Raw genomic sequence first — 25,995 nt, 5'->3', positions numbered from 1 at the left:
CGGTCTCCACCTCCTCCACCGAGGTCTCGAACTCCTCCACCGTATTCTCCAACACCAAAAAGATCGGCCCCACCACCTCCACCGCCTGCACCGCCCTCTCCAAAGAGTACACGGTTGGTCCCATCGCCTCCAAAGGTAGTCAGAAGCGGTCCGCCCCAGAACGACCGAAGTCATCGGTCCCACCTCCAAAGAATGCTGCCTCAGCAAAGAAAGCTAAGACACCAGAGAAATTATCTTAAGAAAGCTAAGAGGAGGTAATTGCTACATCCAAAGCTGAGGTCAAACAATTTTTTGATAAATTGAAGCAGGAAAGGAAAGAGCGGCGAAAGCTAGAAAAGCCGTACTTTTATGTAAAGCCAGAGGAACTGAGGAAGAAGGTGGTGGACCAGCAAAAGAAGCAGCGGGAAGCTCAGAAAAAGCCAGTACTTTAAGACTATGAGCGCTTTCTAGTCAAGTCTTCACAGCCTAGAAAGAGAGTAGGAAAGGGGGTCCCACAGCTTGGAGAAGTATCAAAGCCGGTGCCCTCGTTGATTGTGCCAAATCAATACGGCTCAAATGAAGACTTGATGCCAAAGAAATCCTTAATCTTGTGTGAGCTAGATTTGCTTGAGCATTACTTTGGACAGAGCGGTCTAAATATTGAAGACATTGCCGCCATTGTTGGATGTCAAACTTTTGAAAAAGCTGAGTTAGTTGATCAATGGAGGGCAAGATATGAACCGGGCTGGAGTCTAATGAACCCTCAACATTTACATGAGCTCGGCACACAAATGTTTGCAATAAACAAGTGGTGCATGGAGGCATCTAAAAGGGGAGATAATTAGATTTCTGTTCGTATTCAACAACATCACTACTTCCGTGGAGATGACCTCATATACGTCTAGTTCGAAGAATTGCACCAATTATGTCACCTCGACGCTCTCGACAAATCTCTCGTTAGCTGCTTTTGTGTGTAAGTATTTTTTCTTTATATTAAACTTCTACCTTCTTTAATTATATGTATATAATCCTTACACACTTAGAATTTGTATGTATATATGCAGGCACCAAATGAGAGCTCAGAAGCAAAAATGACAATAGTATTGGGTTTGTTGACCCTTATATTGTTCTCAAGGCTCCGCAGGCAGTGTGGACAGCATCTCATGAGACAGAAGTCTGCACCAATCTTATGAGGTTCTTTGTGAACCAAAAAGAAAAACAAAAAATACTCTTCCCCTACAACTTCGAATGAGTTATATAGTTATTAAGTTATTATTACTCGATTCGAGTTTTATATAGTTATAGTCCTGACTATATATATGTGTGTGTAAACAGCTTTCACTGGATACTCATGGTCAGTGAAATTCCCAAGAACCGGTTGTTAATCTTTGACTCAATGAGAAAACCACAAGAAAATTACCAACAAATGATAAACATTATTCAAAGGTACGTAATGTCGATCTCTGTTAGAAGAATATCATGATATGACTCTATAATTATTAGTTGATGATCTACAATGGCTGTGTGTAGGGTTTGGGAAAGATTTATTGACTGTGAACATCTCATTGGTTGTAAAGCGCCGCTTAATATAATTCATCCACAAGTAAGTTGTACTAGCTAGCAAACTTTCGCTAACTTTTAGCCTTTTTATTGTCATGGTCTTGAATCTTTTTTATATATATTGTACAGTGGTGTTTAAGACAAGAAGGGGGCGAATAACCTATGTGCATATTACGTGTGCAAATTTATGATGGCACAAGTCAATCAAACACCCACAGAGACGCTCAGAGTACGTTACATGTCTCTTTTCATTATCTCCTAAATTATATTGAATAACTTAGATAACTAATACCTTTTTTATTTTATTTCAAATTAAAGATGGAATAGTTGAGGGAAAAGGTCATGCAAAAAGATCACATCAAAGCTATTCAAGAGACGATAGCAGGATTTCTCCGCGAGCAAGTGATCAATCCAAACGGCGAGTTTCACTTCAACGGCAACGAAACTCTTATTCTAAACAATGATGATCATTTGTATCGGTTTTAGACATTGGGAGAAAAAACTCTATGTATATATGTGTTACGAATTTTGTACTTATAAAACTATATATAAAGCTTTTTACATATCCATCTATTTAATTATTGATGTGGCCTATTCATTTTATCATAGGCAAAGCTTAATTATAAAGCTAAGCCTATAATTTTCATTTATATGTGCTTAATATGCGTGTAATATATATATTATTATATCAGTATAAAATATGTATTGACAATCTATTATTATTATATAAAAACTATAAATAGAAACGAAGAAATGAACCGAAACTGTGGCAACACTGGCAGGACCCTTTAACACCGGTTGGTATTACCAACCGGTGTTAAAGGGGGGACTTGACTAAAGGGTGAGGCCTTTAGTCCCGGAAGGGCAGCACCGGCTCGGGAACCGGGGCAACAGGCCCTTTCCGACCGGTGCTAATGCCTGAACATGCAGCAGTGTAAGAATGCCCAACAAGCATTTTTGGCGACGTTGGTGAGGAAGGTTGATTTACTAATAAAGAATGAATACGGAATAATGAGTCATCATTCGCATCACTAATATGATTGAGATCATCAATTCTCTCATACAGCTTTACCCTTGTACTTTGTTATTTTTATTATTTTATGCAGGGTGATGTATGAATAGAAGACATCTTCTAGAAAATTCTGTTGACGACCCCGGAGCAATAATCAGAAAAACAAGAGCCAAGCTCAAGAAGATCTCATCGTCAACACTTCAGCACAAAACTTCATCAAATCAAGAAGATCGCTGATGTTTCATTCGGAACTTGTCATCGGAGTTCAAAGCCATGGTGAACAAGTCGATCCGCGAGTTCTCAACTCCCACCACGGACAACATCTACACTGGACCTGCTATAGAGATCGACCAGGCATTTGAGCTCAAGCCTGGGCTCATCAACATGGTACAAGCAATTCAGTTGTGTGGGAAGGCACACGAAGACGCTAGTGCTCATCTCCAACACTTCCTGGAGATTTGCAGCACATTTACTATTTCAGAAGTTCCCAGAGACGCCATACTACTTCGCCTCTTCCAATTCTCACTGTTGGGGAGAACGAAGCAGTGGTTCTATATAACAAAGGAGAAGAATACTACGTGGGGACTCTGCTCCATGAACTTTCTAGCCAAGTTCTTTCCATGGGTAAGACCAATGCTCTCCATAGGAAGATTACAAGTTTTCAGCAACAACATGATGAATCCGTTCTAGAGGCATGGGAGCACTTCCAAGACTACATCCTAGAATGTCCCCATCATAGAATGGAGAGCTGGTTACTGATGCAGACATTTTATCATGGGCTCAACAACAGCACTCGTGAAACCATGGATGCTGCAGCCGGAGGAGCATTCCTGTCACTTACCATACCACAAGCCACAACCCTTGTGGAGAAGATGGCGTCCAACCAAGGTTGGAATGAAGAGAGGACCTAGACACGCAAGAAAAGTGGAGGTATGCACCAGCTTAAGGAGGTAGACATGTTGTCTGCAAAGCTAGACGTACTCATGAAGAAGCTCGATGACAAAGCTGAAGACAAAAGAGAAGTCATGCACGTCTACGACTCTCACATAACTTGTGAGGAGTGTGGAGATACTGGACACTCAGGCAATCACTGCCCTGAGATGCTTGAGGACGTGAACTACATCAACAACAACAACTACTACTACTACTACTGCAACCGTCCTCAACAAAATCAAGGTTGGAATCAACAGAGGCCTAACTACTGAGGGAACTACTTAGGTAATTATCAAGGTAACCATTCTTATAACAATAATAATAATTTTCTACCCCTAAGAGATTTAGTGTCTAATCAAGGAAAGCTAATGGATAACCTGTCTAAGAAATTGGCATCTAATGATAAAATGCTAGAAATTATAAATAATAGAATAGATAATTTTTCTACTGCCATCAAGAACCAAATTAGCTTCAATAAAATGATTGAATCTCAGTGGAATCAAATAGCTGCTGTTGTTCCTGCTACTAACCCTCGTATACCATCACAATTGGAAGGATTAGAATATGCAAATCTTGTAGACATGTTTGATGCAGGTAACTACTGGAGTAACCCCGTTGGAGAAGTACATAATGACCTTCTACCAGTCAAGAGAGGCGATCCAGGACGCCCCATCATCCCGATCTCCATCGGCATGGTGGACTTCCCAGAAGCACTCTGTGACTTTGGCTCTAGCGTCAATATTATGCCTAGGGTACTCTATGAAAAATTCTTTGCACGTACTTTATTAGAGACAACCATATGTTTGCAGCTTGCAGATCGAACACTGAGCTTCCCAAAAGGAATACTGAAGAATATCTATGTCCAAGTAGGTACCTCGTACGTCCCAGCAGACTTCATGGTGATAGAGACCGGTGCCGATGAGAGGTCACCCATCATCCTGGGGAGGCCATTCCTGAACACCTTGGGAGGTGTCATCTATGTCAGTGCTGTGAAGATCAACCTTCAACATCAAGGGGAGGAAGGAGACATTTTCCTTCAAGAACAAGACTGCACAAATCCCAGAGCAACCCCAATATGAACCAAGAAAGAGGACCAACAGGAAGAACAAGAACAAGAAGCAAGTATGGACCGAATCAGCTAAGATGGTCACTGCAATTCACAGAGGTCAAGATCATCGACTCAAGTCGCCTTTCCTGATCAAGAAAGACGACCCTGGTGTTCCAAGCATCGAGTGCACAATCAATGGATACTCATTCAGAAGACACTCTGCGACACCAGATCTGGCGTCAACATAATGGTCGCAGTCACTTATCAGCTCCTGTATGGAACCATGCCCCTACAACTAACATACATTCAGCTCGAGATGGCAGACCAGACATTCCAAAAGGTTGAAGATATAGTAACTAATGTCCCTGTCAAAATAGACGACTATTTCGTCCATACAGATTTTCAGGTCATTGACATGGGAGAAGACGAGTACGTTCCTCAGCACTGTCAAAGCTATCATTTACATTGGAACCAGAGAAGTCCACATGCACTTCCCCTCTAAGAAGATACGCCGCTAGTTTAATGACTCCAACTATATAGTGGAAGATTCTAAACAGATCAAGATGAGAATAAGGCGACGCAACCACAACCAGAGGAGACAAATCATCAAGGATGGATGGGTAGACTACGAAGGAGAGGTAATAAGGTCCGAAGATATACATCTTGAATAGGATTGTCCTGAGGAGACCGTAGCACCTAATCAGATGTGGATAGAGAAGAGAGTTGTACTAGAAGAGGAGGCACCACCGGAACCACTGTCTACGCCATCCAGCAAATCCCAGGACGACTGAGAACACAAGGAATCCCGTTCGGAGGACTTAAAAACATCGAACACCATGCCAAGAGGTAAACTTGGTAGTTATCCCTTTTTCCCTTTAATTATTTACTTTTCCTTAAATAGCTTGTTTAGTTAATCATGTTCATACTATCTTAAAAATAAAATAAAAATGTTAAAAAACAGTAAGCCCCATGTGAGTATACGAGTGGCATAAAACCCATAAGTACATTCACTGTGGTGGCATAAAAATAAAATAAATATTTTTTTGGCTCTATAAAAATGAAAATATAAAAATAAGATTGTGATCCTACTAAAGAGAGTAATATTTATTGAGGAGGTTCAACATGATAAAGGCTAGATATTTATGCTAACACTTAAATAGTTCCACAAAGCTTTGTTGTCAATTTGAGCTCCACAGAATTCAAGGATCAAGAAAACTAGCAGACAGAGAACATCCTAATCGCTGTCAGGGTGCTGCCGACATTCAAATACACCTCTGCCACCTGCTAGCTGCATCAAAAGAAATTACGTTAAAATCCAGCTTGGGGGAGAGCACCCCCATTTATCCAGCTAAGTGTTTCTATCTACGTTTATACTTATACTTTGTTAAAATAATAAAAAGATACATAATCATAAAAACCCAAATAAAAAATTTGTGCTTATAGATATATATATATACTTCTGCTTAGTTTGCTAAATAAATAAATAAAGTGGCTATACTAAACTGAATCTTAATAATAAACTCTAACATGGATATGATGAATAGTTGATCTGCCTAATTTTCAAATTTGAAGCTCTCTCTCTCTCAAGTTTAGACATAACTGTTATAATTTAAAGCTTGCTCTAAACCTGAACTTGTGGGAAGAGAACTTGATCTAAAGTCTAAGTCATTAACAGATATGATATGGGAAGGTTGAGTTGTTGTTTATCTGTTCCTAGAGATGCTAGAATTCTAGAGAATTTTATCTTTGAAAATCTTTAAAATGTTGCATGATGAGTTCCTGTATGATGAGATTTTAAATTCCTACCACAGCCATATATACATGTTTATTAAACTAAAAAACATACATTTACTTTTTACTGTCTATGAGCATTGAGCGTGGTCAAGGTGTGTAGACCCTAAGAAGCTTGTCATGCAGTTAAAATCAAGATTCACTTGCACGTTCACTCATACATGCTGCTTCTACTCCGGAAGTATGCATCCACATACATCCACTCATTTCTATCTCCAGATTCATCCAAAATTATTCTACTCCTATCCAGGAGAGAATAGCCAAAAACATTATCATATCCCTGTTATTCTCCGTAAAATAAATACTCGAGATATTTTGGTTACTACCACTTACTACATTATTCTAGGAGGGTGAGTGCTCTAAAAAAGAGAGAAGAAAAAGGAAAAATACGAGGAAATAAAAAGGGGCAAGTGCCCGGAACCTCGAAGAAAAGAAAAAGTGAGATGAGAGGTAAAAATAGACAAGTGTCCGATAGTAGAATTAGGGGTACAAGATACCCACCTGAGAGAAAAGAAAAAAAATATAAAGCATCTCATTCTCCTCAAAAAGCTTCAAAGCTTCAAAGGTCGCTTTGATCCGACGGCCCACATTCATTTGGATGGGCTATATAAGCAGGCCTCCTAGCCCCTAGAGGAGGCATTCTCATTCTCAAACCTTAATTCATTCATTCATCCAAGGAGGACAGTCTCTGATCAAGCCCTAGAGCCACCACATCAACTAGATCTCTAGTTTAGCGTAGCTAGAAGGAGTCAATCTTCGATTGGTTTCCAGATCTGTCAAGAGGATTCTTGGTAATTCCTCTACTGTTCTTCATTTGTTCATCATTGTTCTTCAATATTATGAATATGACTTTGTTCTATTTCAATATATTGATTATGACTTTACTCTACTTGTTTATATTTGCAATTATATCGTTCTTAGTTTATCATGGTTATATACTTGGCTTAGTTAGATTGGAATTATATACATGTTTAGGATCGTATAGCGTTTATCCATCGGGTCCATGGGTAAATGATAAGTATTGTGTAGGCGTGGTGCTTATACCGTATTTATCTGCGATTGTACCCTATATGCCGGATCGCGAGGTAGTTCGCGGTGGTGACAGCTCCGTTGATTCTTATATAGTCCTCCTCCCATGTATAGGGCAGACAGAGCAACATTATTATAGGGGAGTGATTGCTATGTTTCTCATCTTCCTTGATAATATCACTATGTATGGGCATAGTCCTGTCTCACAATGATTGCCAAGTATAATTGCACTAACTATGATATGCTAGACTTTATAGTTAAGAATAACTTAGGAAATATTCTTATAGTTCATCCTAGTTCCATGCTAATGACTTGCTAGAATATCTGTTGAGGTGCTTATCATTATCATATGTGGCTAGTTATGCTGATGAGATTAGTTATCTTTGTCACCATTCATACTTTATCTATATTTTATGTGACATTTATCCCTATATTGATGAGATAGATGAATGCTCTCTATTACACATGCGATGATACTCAGTTCCATATTTCATTCCACAATCAACATTGGTGTTAGTAATCTCTTCCAAGTGGTAAAAATATAAATAACGATATCTGGAATACTTCCCGGTTAAAATGCTACATCGGTATTAATCTGTGCGCTTGCAGATCCCATTCATTATTATTCAGAAGAGCAATTGCATATTTCGATACCGCGTCTCTCATGTCATGCTGGGGATGACAACTTGGCTTAAGTGGCATGAGGGATAAGTTTGGCATTTTTTGCGCCGTTATCAGAAATAGAAAACTAAGTCTACTTTTGGTAATGACGTTAAGAATGCCCAACATAGAGGCATCCTTTGCCTTAGAGGGATGTGAGGTGCTCTTCCAAAGAAGACTATATTGCAGCTCAAACTCTTTGTGCTTTTCATCTAAGTCACAATACTTTTGGTTGAGTGCAACATTTGTCTTCTTTGTGAGAGCATGGTCATCTTGCTCTTTAGCCAAAGCCTTGTGCAAGGAGGCCACCTCATTTCTCTCTAACACAAGAGCTTCCTTAATAGCAGTATCAATGTTTTCTTGTGCAATGAGATCATCATCTCTAGTTGCTAGTTCAGCTTAGATGCCCGCTAAATCCTCCATTAGTTTAGAGATGGAGAGTTTGGTCTTATGATCCAAATTTTTAATTATTTTATCAATCTCTTCATCACTAGATTCATCATCACTAGAGCTATCACTAAGATCACTACTAGAGATATCACTAAAAGATAGAGGTTTGGCTTTTGATTTTACCTTCTCACCTTTTGCCATGAGACACATAGGAGAAGTGGCATGGAGAGTTGAGCTTCTAGGTGAGGTGGATTCATCATTTGGCCTCCACTGATAACAAGCTTCTCCTTCCTTCAAAATGTTAGAACAACAAAAACTAGAAAAAGTAAAAGTACCACATGTAAAAGCATTATTCTTACCAACCATTTCATTACCATCAATTAAGTCATGTGATGGCGAGGAAGTGGATGCGGTATAATCCATTAGGCCTTTTGGGAGAATCACTTGAGGCTCATCATTTGTCGTTGAAGTTGAGCACTCCTCAAGTGTTTTCTCCAATAAGAGCAACTTCTCATCACATTTAGAGTTATCATATCTTTCTTTGAGCATGGTCCAAATGATATGAGCATCATCAAAGAGGTTCACCATGTCCAAATATGATGGCATCAAGAACATCATCACTCAAAGCACTAAATAAGATATTAGTAGCTTGAAAAATGTATTGTAAGCATTTCACTTCCTCTCTAGATAGATAGTCTAAATTATCACTAGGAGGTGAAATGCTCACATCTACAATCTACTCTATTTGAGGACCCATGGCCCTAAAAATATCAAGCATACAAGTAAACCAAGATGCATAATTTAAGCCATCTAAAAGTAGAAGTTCTAGAGATACCTCCGCACTTGTCGACATCATCTCTCAAGGCGGTTAAGCCTAAAATTGAGAGCCTAGCTCTGATACCAATTGAAAGGACCTTGTTGTTGCCTAGGAGGCCTAGAGGGGGTGAATAGGACTGCAAAATTTCAGCTCAAAACTCTATCAGTTTAGAGGGCGACACTGACGCCCTGTGTAGGAGGAACTTAGCACAATTTAAAATTTAACCAAGGAAATTTAGATCAGGTAAATTTCCTAGCTTCTTGCATGTATGTTAGTCACTGAACAACAGTTATATGCAGCAAAACAAGTACCACCAAGTAGATCAGTTACAAACCCTACAAGCACCTCAACAATAAAAGTAATGTAAGAATATAAATCAACACACAATATTTATCCCGAGGTTCGGTGTCGCCACTAAGACTAGCCTATGTCCATGTTGTGGAGGTGCCCACACAAGGACGGGCTTGCCACCAAGGCTTGCCCTTCCCTCATTCTCCAAACAAGAGTGTTACCTCTTAAAGGAGGGGTAATTTCTTAGCTGCAAAAGATAATTACAAACCATCCCTCTGCACACCACAAGCACGGGAGCTTGTCGGATGACGCCTAGCCATCTAGGAGGTTTCACCTTCAAGAGTAATAAATGCACAACAAAGATCGACGAAGCCCAACAAGTGCTCAAGGTTAGGATTGCTCTAGTCTGCTCTCAAGCTCTTAATCACACAGCCCCAACACTTAGTTGTGCACTAAGCACTTCACTCTCATAAAGAGAGGGTTGGGAGAGGCTTTGGAATGTGTTTGGAAGGTCTAGAGCATCAACAGCTTGACCAAGAGCCATGGGATAGGTATATATACTCATCCCATTTAAAGCAGTCGTTAGGATTTGAAAACTAGCCGTTGTGACTGTACATTGCCGTCCTCCTAGAAACATCACAAGCCAACTTACAGAAAAAGCCATAACTTTTTACTCCAAACTCCATTTTTGGTGATCTTGGACTTTTTGAAAAGCTTGTTTCGAGGGCTATCCAATCTAGTAGAGAACAAGCCCAAAAATCAACTAGTACAGGTGCAGTGATAAGTGTATTCTTCCATGTTAGCACTTATGTTTAGTTAGCTTGAGCACTTAAGACTTGTCTATCATTTGTATTGCATCCCCCTTGATAATACGACATACCTATACTCAAGAATAAGAGAATATAACCAATTTAACTACTTGAATCTTCAATGCTATCATGTACCATTTCTTCTCAATATTGCTTCATAAGGGGTTGCAATCAACTTTGTCTCCTTTCTTTGAGCAAACACACCTTAAGCATGTGACTTGAACCATTTCCATAAATATGAGTTCACCTCCATGGCTTCAAGTCACTTCTACTAATAATTTGATCCACAACATAATATGACTTCTCATAGCTTGATTAGTTCCTCGACTCAATGCAAGTACTCTCTTCTTGACCTTAGTCATGGTACCTTAGTCCTTAAGCCATCGCTTGTCCCTTCACCTCCGCTTAGTCCCTCGAAGCCCTTTTCTTGCTATCTTCACCTTATCAAGCCATAATCAAGTCACATCACATTAAGCATCCATTGAATAACCATTTCTTCAATATTGTGATCCTTGCTTGAATACTTTCTAGACATAAATATTGAGATCAATCAAGCTTCAGTTTGACTCACATAGATACATATATGGATCAATATCAATATGGTCAAGCCAATTCATGATTCCTTAAATCCTCTTCATTTTGGCTTGACACTTAATACTCAATCTTTATCTTCATACTTCTAGCTTGACCAAACCGATTGCAATGTGATTTACCAAATCTTTATCCATACAAGCAAACTAATGTAGAGACCAATTTATATCCAATATATTATTTGACCCTTGCTTGTCATTTCCTCACTTATGCATTCTTGATTCATTCTTCAATCCTTGATCAAAGCCAGTTCACTATCAAACTCTTCTTGTTCATGAAAAGCAAACCATTATAGAGACCAATCCAAAAACATCAATGCATGTCTCTTTTGCCATTTACCAAATATGCTTGCTTTCACATGATGCTATGATATCCCACAACATAGAAGCCATTTACCAAACATGCTTGCATTGTTGTCTTTTGTTTGAGCTAGATTATTTCCATAATCCTCTAATACAACAATACACAATTTGGTCTTCATTTCAATACAATGTGTCATATCCTCAAGTTTACCTACTTGTTGAGCCTTGAATATACTTGTTAATACACAATCCACAATATATGCAATAGACTCAATATCCTGTTCAATACTTACCAAACTTATTAGACCTTTAGTTATGTTATCATACAATTCACCAAAACCCACAAAGGGCTAGATGCACTTTTAAGGAGGAACGGTGACACCAAAACAAATGGCCCACCAAAAAATTGTCTTCGTTTTGTTCTTTTTAGTTGTAGGAGTTAGAAGCTTTATGAGCAACTGTTTGATAGCATCCACTACTATAAAAAAGATTTATAGCAACGTCTCATTTTTTTTAGTCACTAGTGTTATTAACTGTCTCTACAAATGGACTTATTTATATGGACGAACCGATATGTAGGGGTGGCTGGTATAGAGCCGCCCCTATAGATGTCGAATAATAAAAGTTAAGTAATTTTTTTCAAACAACCTTGAACGGAGAAATGACCAAAATAAAATTTCTAGATCTTCAAAAGTCATAGAACTTTATTGTTTACAACTTTTTTTAAAAAAATTATTTACTGTTTCAAAAAAATGGTAACTTAAAATAACATTTTAAAGCATTAAATGATTTATGTTGAAAAAGTCATGAACATAAAGTTGTAGAACTGATCAAAATCTAAAACCTTTTATTTTGGTCATTTCTTCATCCTACAAAGTGATAGTAGAGTTGTTCACATATTTTATATGTCTCTCATATAGTTTCATAAACTATAATAGAGATCGCAGGTTTGAATCCTATCGGCAACAAAGCGCATGATTTTTGCGTGAAAAATGCTATGACTTGCTATTTTTTGGGTTCGGAACGTGATTTCTGGAAATTGATTTGTAGAGGTGGCTCTATATCTATCTAGGTGTCCCTACAAATACGATTTTTAGGAACGGATGGTCAACTGCCCCTATAAATCAGCGATCTGTAGCAATGCTTCCGTAGGGACGCCTGGCCAAACCGGCCCTACAAATGATATACTCCCTCCGTCCCTGAAAGCTGCAATTTCTAGAGTTGTCCTAAGTCAAATTTTTACAACTTTGACCAAATTTATAGAAAAAAATGCTAAGATTTATAGTACCAAATTAATACCATTAAATTTATTATAAAATATATTTTTGAAAGATACTTATTTTATGTCATAGATATTGATACTCTTTTCTATAAAGTTGGTCAAAGTTAGAAAAGTTTGACTGACTCGGATTCTAGGAGTTGAAACTTTCGGGGACGGAGGGAGTACGTAGTAGTGATCATAATCACTTTTATTTGTAAAAATATATCTACTTGTAGTTTACTATGCACACAAGAATATCATTTCTTTTGGTTGTTTTGTAGGAACTTTCTGACTTCCAAGACCTTCACTCATGAAGTCATGGGTAGTGGGTTGACTCCTCCAAAGAGGGATGAGCTTCTACCATAGATTCAGATTATGAAAAGAGAAAAATATGTGTGAATTGACCAACATAACCTTCGACATAGCCCCAGAACAATTTTAGGTTATCACCAACAAATACAAAAAAAATATCTTTTTTGACGCCTGAAAAAAAAATCATTTTTTAAATGATAAATTCACAGTATGTTCAATTATACAGCCTCATTTATATCGTGTACAACTAGTCAAAAGTCAAAACATATATTACAGCCAATATACCATGCTGTGTGTGCGGCCTCCAGCAGTTGACATGGGAAACGACGAGACAGGGTATGCAGCTGGAAAGCAGAATCATTGCGAAACTAGGCTCGGGCCGTTTCAATCCTCAACGAAGGAAACACGAAACATTTCGAGGCCGGATCACTTTGCTCAAGATGCGTTTGGAACAGACTCTACTGATTCAGGTGAGAAATGGAACTGATTCTCCTTGAACTCTAAAAAAACGGAACTGATTCCGGCTGCCAAACGCACTACTGCGTCATCGACGATTTCAGCATGGCCTTTATCAACTTTATGCTGTCCGTTGCTTCCTGCAACATAGCATTCCTGCCTGGGCTCAGGCCAGCCTAACGCTACACCGTGTCGTGCAGTCTCAAGTAACACGTCTGCATTTATTCTCCACATCATAGAGGATGGTAGCCTCACTGTCTCTCATGCCGACCTCCTCATATGACAAAAAGTTCAGGGCGTTAGAGCAAAAGACAGCCTCAGGCACGCACAGCAACCATCACGGCGTAGAGAGGAAAAACAGCAAGATGAAAAAAAAGTTGCAAACTGCTGCATGTTTGATGGACTAAAAATAAAGTACTCTGTAGCTTCTTGTTGCTTGCTGTGAGAGATTGTTTATCTCTTCCTCCTCCATATGGAATGCTACTTTTGGTTGAGGCTAACAGCACCATTCTCCTACGTTGGTCATGCCCTCAGTCACTTGATTAGTTGGTTCTCATAGTCTCACGGAGCAATAGACAAGCAGGAATCAGTAATTCATAGCTGGCGGCGTGGTGTATATTGAACTTTTTATGGCAATTTGTTAATTTCTCTCACAATAAATCAGCCAACAGTAATTTCAGCCATACTTTTTCTTTTCAGGCTGGATCATATTATTTAGAATGGTGAAATCTCTTTTTCCTTACTGGTTTTATTCATTGTAGCAAGTAATCACTTTTATCTTTCTTCTAAAAATGAACAGGAGTCAATGAAAGCCATAATTTTTAGCGTCACTGGTGCAGTGTAAACTTGGCTTATATCAGTGGTCGACCTGTTTATTGGAACTTATTATATACTCAATTCATCCTAAGTTATAACACATTTGACTTTTTTAAAGACTACTTATCTTATCTAAAAATTTATGCAAAATATCGCTTCTTTTGTTGAGGCTTGATTTATTAATGAAAATCTTGAAGAATGGCTTAAATTTGATTATATTTGCATAAAAATTTTGAATAAGACAAGTGTCGGTGTTTTCCCCACGAGAGGTCACACCAACGAGTAAATTTGTGTGCTTGCTCCCTTTCCCAGATGGTGATGCAAAAAGACACACAAAGATTTATCCTGGTTCAGGCAAGAGAAGGCCCTACGTCCAGCGGGGGGGAGAGAGTTTGTATTATTTTGCACCTAAGTGCTTGTACAGGGGTGAATACAAGCTTGGATAGAATGGAGTGTGGAGTCTCTACTACGTACGGGTGTAGTGTTCTGTGTTGTTCTGTGATGTATGTCTATTCCCGGGTCTCTCCTTTTATAGCTCCAAGGAGAGACCTAGGGTACATGTATAGGTGTCAGAGTAGGGGTCGATAGAGGCATGGCGCGCTGACCTACTCGAGGCCTCCGTACCGGCGTGGTCTCGAGCCGTCCCGTCTTGGTAGCTTGATGATGATTACGCGTGCCCCCGTATCCTGCTCTGCGCGCCGTCTCGGGCTGATTCACCGGTCGCACGCCTGTACGGTGTAGCGGTAGATCCGGCGGAGTGGCTGCGGTGTTGTCAGTCGACGCCCAACTCTTCCCCAGAATGGAATCATGCCTGGTCGAGGGTCAGACGCCGTGCAGTGCCTTGTCGTCCAAAGCGTTGACCTTGGGTGTCTCGAGGGGGTCCCGATTAGACACTCCATCCCTGCTTTCCGCGCCCTGGTACGCTCTGAGTCGTTTGGTGGGGAAAGCTGCAAAAAGAATGATGGGACGGGTGCCTGTTCCCTATCACGCTTCCCGTGACCAGCGTGTTAGGTGGGAAAGCGACAGGCACATAAAATGCCCTGGCTCTCGTGCGCGCGTCAGGCGGCGGACAGTGCCCTTGCGCTCGACGCCTCCCGATTCGCTCGAGCCCATTTCCGTATTCGACGGTAGTTAGCGCTCGACCCCTGAGTGGTTCACTCGACGTCTTTTCCGTCTTCGAGGCTGCGGCCGTCGATGACCGCACGACTTATTAGAACGTCGAGTTGAGGTCCTCGATCTGTGCACGGGTAATCTCGTTATGGGCATCAGTTAGGGTACCCCTTATTGATACCCTCGACAGTAGCCCCCGAGTCTCCATTCGAGCGCTGGCGCTCGAGTGGAGGCTTTATTTTGCGGTCGAATTTCTGTGGGGGCGCGCGAGCGACCCCGCGGGGGTAGCCCCCGAACCATTGGAGGAGTTTTTTTGACTCCTTCGAGGGTTATATTGCCTAACTCTCAGAAACGCTATCGACACCGGTGGTGGAAGGTCCTGATTGGCTTGTTTTGTGCGGGGGTTTCGACGTACTCTCGATAGAGCGAGCGTCTTCCACCCCAAGTCGAGTTCCTAGCGGGTAGTCCAAGTGAGAACATGTGCCCCTTTTAAGGAGGTCAGCTGTAGCCCGGAGGCGTTCTCATAAAGCAGGGTCGACGTGGTCGGGGATACTGGTCTCATTCGATAGAGTCCAGCGGCTCGATGCCTCCCGTCGGGGGGATTCCTCTCGACTGTCTCGACCCTACCTTGGACATCCCCAGCAAGTCTTCGAGGCGGGCCTCGATCTTCGACCACTCGCTGGGGATCCCTGACTCTGGTGCTCGAGATCAGCTGTCGAACCCTTTCGGTGGGCCAGCCTGCGACCTCTCGAGGCTTTCTCGGGTACACTCCTTGGCTTACAAGGGAAGGAAAAGACCGTGGGCGGTTCGCCTTCTTGCCCGTTGGGTGCGCCTTTTTAGGTGGGAGACGTTACGGCACTGCATTGGCATGGGATTCGGAGCGCTCCACCTGAGAGGAGGGAAAGGACCGTTAGACGGCGCATCTATGGGGGGGAGTTACCTCATTTATTGGATCTGCCCGTTCGTGGACAGCTGCCTATAAATGTGGCCTGGCGTCGCCGCTGTTCTCCCTTCTGCCTCCCGTCTTCATTCTCGCCTTAGCCCTCTCGTTGCCTTAGTTCTCTTGCCATCTTACGCACCCGTCCCCCCTCGAGCAATAGTGAATCCACCATCCTTCCGTCTAAGATGCCTGTGAGACTTGTTGCCGCAGACGACTGGCGCCCGTCGTCGATGACGGAGCGTCGGTTGCTAGAGCTTGAGAGGGAGGGACTCCTGCACCACCGCACTTCGCTGTCGTCACCGTAGTGGATCGCGCCGCCAGCGGACCACAGGGAGCCCAGGCCACCCAAGGGCTATGTGGTTTCGTTCGCCAAGTTCCACCGCCACGGACTGGGCGCTCCCCCGAGCCGCTTCATGCGGGCGCTCTGCCACCACTATGGGGTGGAGCTCCAGCACTTCTCCCCAAACGCCATCACCGTCGCAGCGGTCTTCGCCGTGGTGTGTGAGGACTATTTGGGGATGATGCCCCACTGGGAGCTGTGGCTCCACCTCTACAGGGGCGAGCTCTTCAACGCCCCCACTGGGACCACCGGCGTGAGGAAACCCGTTCGGGCGGGTTGCCTCAACCTCGTGCTGAAGACGGGGAAGACGGAGAGGCCGTGCGAGTACACCCCGGTGGGACTGTCGACCAACCACGCCGGCTGGGATTCCCAGTGGTTTTACTTGAGAAACGACGACGATCTCCTGCCCGCCTACACCGGGCGTCTCATCACGGAGCGTCCGGAGAATTAGACGTACGGCGTCATCCAAGTTCATCAATCTCGGCTCGACCCCCTCCTCGACGTCATGAAGAAGCTGCGCTCGGAAGGCTTGACCGCCGCTCTCGTCCTCTCGGCCGTCCATCACCGGAGAGTTCTCCCATTGATGTCTCGACCGCTGAGGATGGACGAGATGGCCCCTGGCGCCTCATCTCGGGACCTCGAGGCATGCTGGATGTTAAGCGAGGCTCCGGCGAACGACGAAGTCGTGGCCTGGGTCAGGGCCGCCATTGCTGGTGACTTTAAGCCAGAGCATGTTAACAGCTTCCCCATGAGGCCTGATGCGGGCTCGATTGATCTGGTATGTTCTCTTCTCGTGTACAGCTTTGATTCTGGATTCCTTTCTACCCCCTTTTCTAAGTCTGCCTTTGTTCTGGCAGGGGCGGATTCATGTCCGGTCCTCGAGGCCTCCAGTAAAGGAGGACGAGGTTGATCGTGACGCGCGGCGCCGGTCCGCCGAGAAGCAAAAGTCTGCCAAGGATTCTGCAAAGAAAGGAGAGAAAAAGAAGAACCTCGACCGCCAAGCATTAGATGCGCGTCGAGCTAAATCCAGGCAGAGGGGGGAGCCTGAGGAAGAATCCCCCAGCGACGATGATGGTGGAGATGGTGATGAGGACAGCGACGACTCCGAGGGGATGGCGTCTCGCCTCGACCGGATCCTCGAGGGTCCACCCCGAGGCGACGTCGACGCCCCACGGATGGAAACGACAAAGGAGGGACCAGGCGGATCTCACCGCCCTCGTGCCGACACCCCCCGTGTCCACGACTGGTCAGGTCGCCCCGCGCCCTCCTCCTGCGCCCAAGATGGGTAGCCATGCTAGGCCCCAGGCAACGGGGCCACTGACTTGCGGTCGCGCCGCGGCCTCCGAAAAAGGAGAGACTGGCCGCAGGAGTGCCAGTCCCGGTGCCCGCCAAGCGGAAGTTGCTGGGCCAAGGCCAGCGCCTGACCTCAAGGGGCCTGGGACCTTGACGCGGGGTGGCTCGAGGCCCACCGGTCGGGGCACCGGCAGGCGAGCTGTTCTCCCCGTGGGGTAAGCTCTTCGATGCTGTGATTTTCAATCTCCTGATTCTTCACATTTTCTCGTGTAAAGGTCTTCTTTATGTCCGTCCCTCTCTTCTCAGGTTGAAGCGGACGCTCGAGCAAGCCCAGCCTTCGATGGCGAAGAGGCTCAAGGTGGGAGCAGCCTCCAAGGAGCCAGGTCTGTAGCTTATTCATGGGACTTGTGTTGTTCTTACGTTGGTCGTCATAGTGACTGGCCTTTGTTTTTTGTTTCACAGGCTCCTCCGACTCCCATCCTCCGGGTGACGCTGAGATTGCCCCACCTCATCCCGAGTCTGCCCCGTCGCCGCCGACACGGGCCGAGGTGCCCCAGACCCAAGGGCAAGAGGGAGCCCCCGAGCCTCCCCGATCGGGGGTCGAGGGGGACCCCATTACTATCAGCGACACGTCTGGCGGCAACGAGACGTCGAAGGATGCCCGCCCTATGGATGAGGAGGCGTCGACTTCCCTCGTCGTGGGACGGACTCCCTAGCCTGCTGGTCTTTGCGCCCTCGAGGAGCAGAAGAAAAAGGAGGAGGAGGAGGAGCGGGAGCGCGAGGCAAGGCGGCAGCCGCAGGAGCTTGAGGAGCAACAGCAGCAGCAGCAGGAGGAGCAACAGCAGCAATAGCAGGAGTCGCAGCAGCTGCAGCAGGAGCAGCAGCAGGAGTCGCAGCAGCTGCAGCAGGAGCAGCAGCAACAGCGGTAGCAGCAACAGCAACAGCAGCAGCTGCTGCTCGAGCCCCCTCCTCACAGTCCGCTTCAACCTGTACCACCGGCGCTGCAAGAACCCGGAGACCAGGAGGAGGATTTGCCAGTTTTTGGTCCTCCGACCCCGGAATGGATCCGCCCTGGGGCGCCCGCCGCGATCCCGGCAGAGCAGGGGCGAGCGGACGGTGTGGTAGCGCTTGCCTGCATGATGCGTACCCCCGCCGACCCCGAGTCCGAGATCAGGAGGACGATCTACGGCATGGACGGGATCACCCCAGGGTTCCTCCAGGAGCGCCGGGCGTGGGAGGACCACATCCCTGCCGAGGAGGACGAGATCGGGACGTCGGGTAGCCAAGACGGTACCTGGAAGACGGTGGACGACGACGGGTGGTTCCCTTCCCTCGTCGATTTGTTCCTGCGCCATGGGGGATCCCTCGAGGCCGTCGAGGACCTTATTTGTGGCGTCAAGGCGCGAGCCGACCGAGAGATGGAGAACTGGTGCCCCGATCAGATCCGCATCCGGGCTTCCACCGACCCGTCCGAGCCCAACATCTTCCTGGACGATAGGAAGGAGGCGGAGAAATGGGAACACGTCGAGGAGCTCCGCCTTTGGATGAAGCACGTGGTGGGGCTCCTGTCGGACGTCATCAACAACGGGCTCGGGCCGGCCTACTTCGTAAGTATTTTTCGGTCCCTAATCCTCGTAGATCCGTCGGTTTTTTGTTCTAACCGTTTGACCACTGGTTTGCAGGACATGAAAGAGACCTCCCGCATCAAGTCAAGCTTCATTCACGCCACAAGAGGCGGCTGGGAGCAGCTCCCCATCCTCAAGGACCAACTCCTTGAGTCGCAGGAAAAACTCCTTAAGGCTTATAAAGATCTCATAGCGCTCGAGGAGGAGAAGAAGGCGAGGGAGGCTGCCTTGGCCGAGGCTCGAGAGGCCTCAAGGAAGGTGGTGGAGGAGACGGCGCTACTGCGGGAGCAAGCTCTGACGGTCGAGGAGGCCGCGTCCAAAGCCCGGGAGGAGGCCCTGTCCTATAAGAACGTCATTGCTGACTTGGACAAGGAGAAGGGCCTCCTCAAGACTGACCTGGACTCCCTTCGAGAATCCTTCTAGAGGATGAAGGTGGAGCACGTGAACGGCGAAATCGCCAGGAGCGCCGTGGAGGAAGCCAAGAAGAAGGCCCTCGAAGACCTCGAGGCGGAGCGGGCTCGATCCCGCAAGCTCTCTGACGACGTCGAACGTCTGAAGGGAGAGCTGTTGGAGAAGAGTGGGGCCATTGCTCAGGCTGGCAAAGCGATCGAGAATCTTCGAGTCGCCAACACTGAGCTGGCACGCTCCAACAGAGAGAACGAGAGGGCCAATACTAAATTGGTTGGCGAGAACACGGCCCTGGAGTAGAGCATCCGTGGTACATTTCTATTGTCGGATTTCCTTTTCGAGGTGTGCCTGGTTTTTTCTGAAGTTTTTTGCGTTGGCATTCACAGGGCTTAAGGACAAACTCTTGGCCGCCCAAGTTAAGGCCCGCAATGCTAAGTCCCAGCTCGAGGCGGAGGTTGCTTTGAACCGTCGAGTGCGGATGGCGATAAGGGATCTCTCGACCTCTTGGGAGATCGAGCCCATGGACGAGTCGAGAGAGGACGCTCGTGGCGACACACTGGTCGACCAGCTGTGCTACTTAGGCGCGATGCTGAGAGATCGGGTGCGGGATGCCCTCCACATCGGGGTGAAGCGGGTAATGGCGGTAGTGTGCTCAGGCTTCTCCTACGACATGGAGGTGGTGTCCCACGGCTTCGTCACTGACATCTCCAAGACTGACGCGGAGAACGAAGAAAGGCTCCACGCCTTGATCGACGACGTGGAGGTTCCTGGAGAGAGGCTGGCCAAGCTATTTGAGCCTGAGGTGCTTCCCCCTGAGACTAGCTCGGGCGCAGGCGAGGGTGGTGAGGACCGTGCTGTGGACTAGGGCCTGCCAGCCTGCTCAGGGTGCCTGGGGCCCTTTGTATAGTACTCTATTAATCCTGTGATACAGTATCTTTAAGTGGTCGTTATATGTTTGTCTGTCTTTTCTCTCGAGGTTTCTTTTTATTTCCCTTTGCGCCTACGTTTGTATTCCTTGTTCGGTCTTTTGTTAAAAACAGCCTCGATTACCTCAAGAGTGAGGAAGTGAGTAGAGTTTTCATAGCCCGAGGGCGTAGGGGTTCTCAGGCTCGCTGTCCCTCGGCCCTTAAGGGGCTCGAGGCGTCTCAACTACTCGAACGTGCAAGGTTTACTAAGTAGGGAAAAGAGAGTTTCTTGGCTTTTTCGACACTTGGAGGGGGGGTCGCCCCCCTGGTAGCCCCCGAGGGGATACCGACTATGATGGGTCCTAGTCGGTACTCCCTAACGTCGAGATTTTGACTTGTAAAACTTTGGTATAAAAGGAAGTTGCTCGAGGGAAAGACTTCATTTATTTATGCATTCATTTACAAGGCCTTGGTACAGAATGTGCGCTGGAATCATAAAGTTTCGAAGTTCTAAAGGTAGAATCGACGTAGCTGTTCGATGTTCCATGCGTTGGTGAAGATCGCCCCCTTTTCGTCCGCTAACTTGTATGTCCCTGGCTTCAAGACCTCGGCCACCACGTACGGGCCCTCCCAAGGCGGAGTCAACTTGTGGCGTCCTTGATTGCTTTGCCGCCGTCGCAGGACGAGGTCGCCCACGTTTAAGTCCCTCTTGCGCACGTGTTTGTCGTGGTAGCGTCGAAGTTTCTGCTGGTATCTGGCAGAGTTGAGGAGGGCCATGTCTCGAGCCTCCTCAAGCTGGTCGACCGCATTCTCTTGAGTCTCCTTATTTGATTGCTCGTTGTACGCTTTGAGTCGAGGGGATCCATACTCGAGGTCCATTGGGAGCACGGCCTCAGAGCCATAGACCATGAAGAATGGGGTGTATTTGGTGGCCCTGCTTGGCGTCGTCCTCAAGCTCCATAGGACCGAGGAAAGCTCTTCGACCCATTTCTTGCTGAATTTCTTTAAGCGATTGTAGATCCTTGGTTTGAGCCCTTGCAAAATTATGCCATTGGCACGCTCGACCTGGCCGTTAGTTCGAGGGTGGGCCACTGCGGACCAATTCACACGGATGTGATGTTGATCGCAGAAGTTCAAGAACTTTTTGCCGGTGAACTGGGTGCCGTTGTCGGTGATGATTACGTTGGGGATCCCAAACCGGTGGATGATGTCGGTGAAGAAAAGGATGGCCTGCTCGGAGCGGATGTTGGTAATGGGTCGAGCCTCGATCCATTTGGAGAACTTGTCGATAGCTACCAGCAAGTGGGTGTACCCCCTTTTGCCTTTTGCAGAGGCCCTACAAAGTCGAGCCCCCATACTGCTGAAAGAGCATCTAGGCCCTTAGTGATTTCGGTGATTAATGACATTGATGATTACCTTGACTAACGTGTGTTTTGCAGAGGCAAAGTCATAGGTAAAGTCATGGTAAATAGGTACTCGATGGACAGGGACGTACATGCCAACTTAATAGTGGAAATCGTTTCGGTTTTCAAAGGATGGATGGACATCGTCGAGACTAGACTAGGTCTAAGTGCCATATGGTGAAGAAGGGCACTTAGAGTAGTTTAGGACTTTGTTTTCCTTTGACCGTACTATTAAGAGGGGCTTTGATCTAGTAGCTTGACTTAGGCAAGGCTTTAGGTTTAGGTGTGGTGCACACTTGGTAAACCTAGCACTAGGCAGCTCAGAGATAGTCCTTAGATCGAGAGGAACAAACTTCGTGTTGGAGCGTTCGCGTTTCGACGAAGTTTGGGTGCCCAAAGGGGCACCGGACGCTGCACCGGACGCTTTGTGAGTGCGTCCGGTGAGGTCCTTAGGCGTTGGAACAGTTTGGTGCTTAGGGTTAGGCACCGGACGCTGGCACCGGACGCACCGGGCAGCGTCCGGTCCCTTACCCAGGGAGCTTGCAACGTTTCCCTGAGCACCGGACGTTAGCACCGGACGCACCGGGTAGCGTCCGGTCCCATGCGCAGGGAGCATGTAATGTTTCCCCGAGCACCGGACGGTGCACCGGACGCTGGGAGTTAGCGTCCGGTGACCTGTCAGAAAGAAGTACAGTTAGCCGTTGTGTTACACCGGACACTCGGTGCAATGCGTCCGGTGCAACATTATGTGCGTCCGGTGACCCCGTTTTCAGTGGAAAACGGTTGGCCGAGCTTTGGACTTGGTGGATAGTATTTATACTCCTCCACCTCGTCCATGAGAGCTCTCTTGCCCATTTGAACATCAGAGAACCTTGTTGTGGAGCAAGAGAGTTGGAAGAGCTTAGAGGAGATTGAGTTTTGGGTGAATTCTTGAGAGAATCCTCCTCTAGTGAGTTCCAAGAGTCAAGTGTGCATCCACCACTCTCTAGTGCCTTGTTTGGGTCAAGTGAGAGTTCTTTGCTTGTTACTCTTGGTGATCGCCATCACCTAGACGGTTCGGTGGTGATTGGAGGCTCGAAGACCACCCGGAGTTCTTGTGGGTGGCTCGTGTCAAGCTTGTGAGCGGTTTTGGGCGATTCACCGCGACGGAGTGTCGAAGAATCAGCCCGTAGAGAGCACTTGGTCCTTGCGCGGACCAAGGGGGAGCAAGACCCTTGCGCGGGTGCTCCAACGAGGACTAGTGGAGAGTGGCGACTCTCCGATACCTCGGCAAAACATCGCCAAGCACCTTCTTCCACTACTCCTTTACTTTCTAGCATTTACTTTGTGTTTTTACATTCCTAGAATTGCCATGCTAGAATAGGATTGGAACTAGGTTGCAAAACTTTTTATCCGGTAGCTCTCTCAGTCACACTAGGCACAAGGGGTTGAATTGGAGCTTATAGGTTGCTTAATTTTTTAGAGAAGCCCAATTCACCCCCCCTCTTGGGCATCTTGATCCTTTCAATTGGTATCAGAGCCTAGTGCTCATCTTTTAGGCTTCACCGCCTAGAGAAAGATGTCTAACAGGGATGGACCGCCACCCATGTTCGATGGGGATGACTTCCCGTATTGGAAAATACGGATGGAGTCTTACCTTGAGGCATGCGACGCAAAGTGCCTAAAAGCCGCGACCGAAGGGTTTACCCCTCCGGCAAAAGACGCTGCTCTTACTCCACAAGAGCAAGAAAACGAGAAGTGGAATGCGAAGGCCAAAAACCACATCTTTAGAGGTCTTCGCAAAGAGGTGTTTAATCGCGTTCGGAGCCACAAAACCGCCCATGAACTTTGGAAGGAACTTTGTGCGCTCCATGAGGGATCAAAGAGTGAACGCGAGGAACGCTATCACTTAGTGATGAACAAGCTTAATACTTTTGAAATGCTTCCCAAAGAAAATGCTAATGAAATGTATTCTCGCTTGAATGTCACTGTAGAGGAGTTAAATGGACTTGGGCTCACTCAAATGAGTGCGGCGGATGTAGCAAGGAAAATACTATGTGTGCTCCCCATTGAGAAATATGGGCACATAGTAACGGTGCTTCACCAAGGCGATCTTTCCACCGCTACACCAACCGCCATATTGGGGAAGATCAATGCTCATGAAATGTACATGCACATGAACCCCCAAGATGGCTCCTCATCGGCCAAGAAAGAGAAGAAGGACTTGGCTCTCAAGGCTTCACACAAGGGCAAGGCCAAGAAGGTTGAAGTTGAGTCATCAACTTCAAGTGATGATGATGCATCTATTGCTCTCTTGGTGAGAAGAACCACAAAGATGTTGAAGAAGCTCAACAAGAATGGAGTCAACTTCAACTCTAAAAAGAAGAAGTTCTTCACAAGTAGCAAGAGGAAGCCCATCTCCGAGATGGATTGCTACAATTGTGGTGAGCTTGGTCATCTTGCTCACCAATGTCCAAAGCCCAAGAAGGACAAGTACAAGAAGAAGAACAAAGAACAAGATGACTCAAGTGATGATGAGAAGAATGACAAGAAGCAATACAAGAAGAAAGGTGACAAGAAGAAGGAGCACTACAAGAAGAAGAATGGCAAGGCCTACATTGTTGGTGATTGGCTCACCGATATTGAGAGCTCAAGTGGTGACTCCTCCGGCAATGAGAGTGATGATGAGAAGGTTGCCGCCATTGCCATCGATGCTCCATCTCCATCATCTTCACCACCATCTACATCCTCTACACACCTATGCCTCATGGCCAAGGGTGACCGGAAGGTACAAAGTGAGGATGAGAGTAGTGAGAGTGATAGTGAATATGAATCACCTTCTTATGATGAACTTGTAAAATTGCTAAACAAGTACACTAAAGTCATAAGAAAATCTAGAAGTGAAAATGAAAAGCTTGAACTTGAAAATGAAACACTTCTAGCAAAGCTTAAGTCTAGTGATGAGCTTAGAGATCAAAATGAGATCATGACCACTAAGCTCAAGGAGCTCAAACTCTCTCTAAAAGAGCTCAAAGAAAAACATGATAAACTTGAGAGTGTTCATGATGAGCTTATCACTAGATATAGAGCAATGAAAGAAGAACTAACAACTCTAAAAGCAAACTATGACAACCTTGAGATTGCCTATGAACTTGCAATTGATGAAACACATGTTGCTACTAACAATATTGCTAAGCTTGATGTAGCCACATCTTGTGATGACTTACTTGTGGAGAGCACAAGCAAATGTGTTGGTTGCAAGGGCAAGAAAGTGGTAGTGGCCGAGAGTTATGAGGACACTATCAAGCTCAAGGATGAAATTGTCATGCTCAAGAAAGAGTTGCAAGATCAAGCCAAGCACAAGACAATTGTGATTGAGTCACTTGATCAAGACAAGAAGCTTGCATATGAAAACAAGTTACTCAAGGAAGAAAATCAATATCTCAAGCTTGGTTTGATGTATGACAAGCAAGAAGAAGATGAGACATTCATCTTGGATGAGTTAGCTAGCAACAATGACCCAATCATCAAGAAGCTAACTCAAGAGAACAACAAGCTCAAGAAAGAGAAGGAACACCTAACCATGGGGTTAGCAAAGTTCACTAAAGGGAAGGACCTTCAAAGTGAGCTTTTCATGAACACCGTCATGAAGATGGACAAGAGTGGGATTGGCTATAAGGCTCATCAAACAAAGCTCATCAAGTCTCTAGCCACTCATGATCAAGCAAGCAAGCCAAAGCCAAAGAGATGTTTTGAGTGTGGTCAAGAAGGACACTTTGCTCATGAGTGCAAGGCACCACTACCACAATCCTTGCCCAAGCATGCAAGACCATTTTTGTTTTCCCCGCCAGGCGGTGAAAGAAAGACAAGAGTGGCAAGCTCACAGGACGCCAGATGGACTCACGAAGCAAGCACAAGCCCGCGAGCCTGGAGAG

The sequence above is a fragment of the Sorghum bicolor genome, chromosome 6 (assembly GCF_000003195.3).
Source record: "Sorghum bicolor cultivar BTx623 chromosome 6, Sorghum_bicolor_NCBIv3, whole genome shotgun sequence".
Classification (NCBI taxonomy): Eukaryota; Viridiplantae; Streptophyta; class Magnoliopsida; order Poales; family Poaceae; genus Sorghum; species Sorghum bicolor.
The sequence above is the reverse complement of the archived record's forward strand: the minus strand, read 5'-3'. Positions refer to the sequence as shown.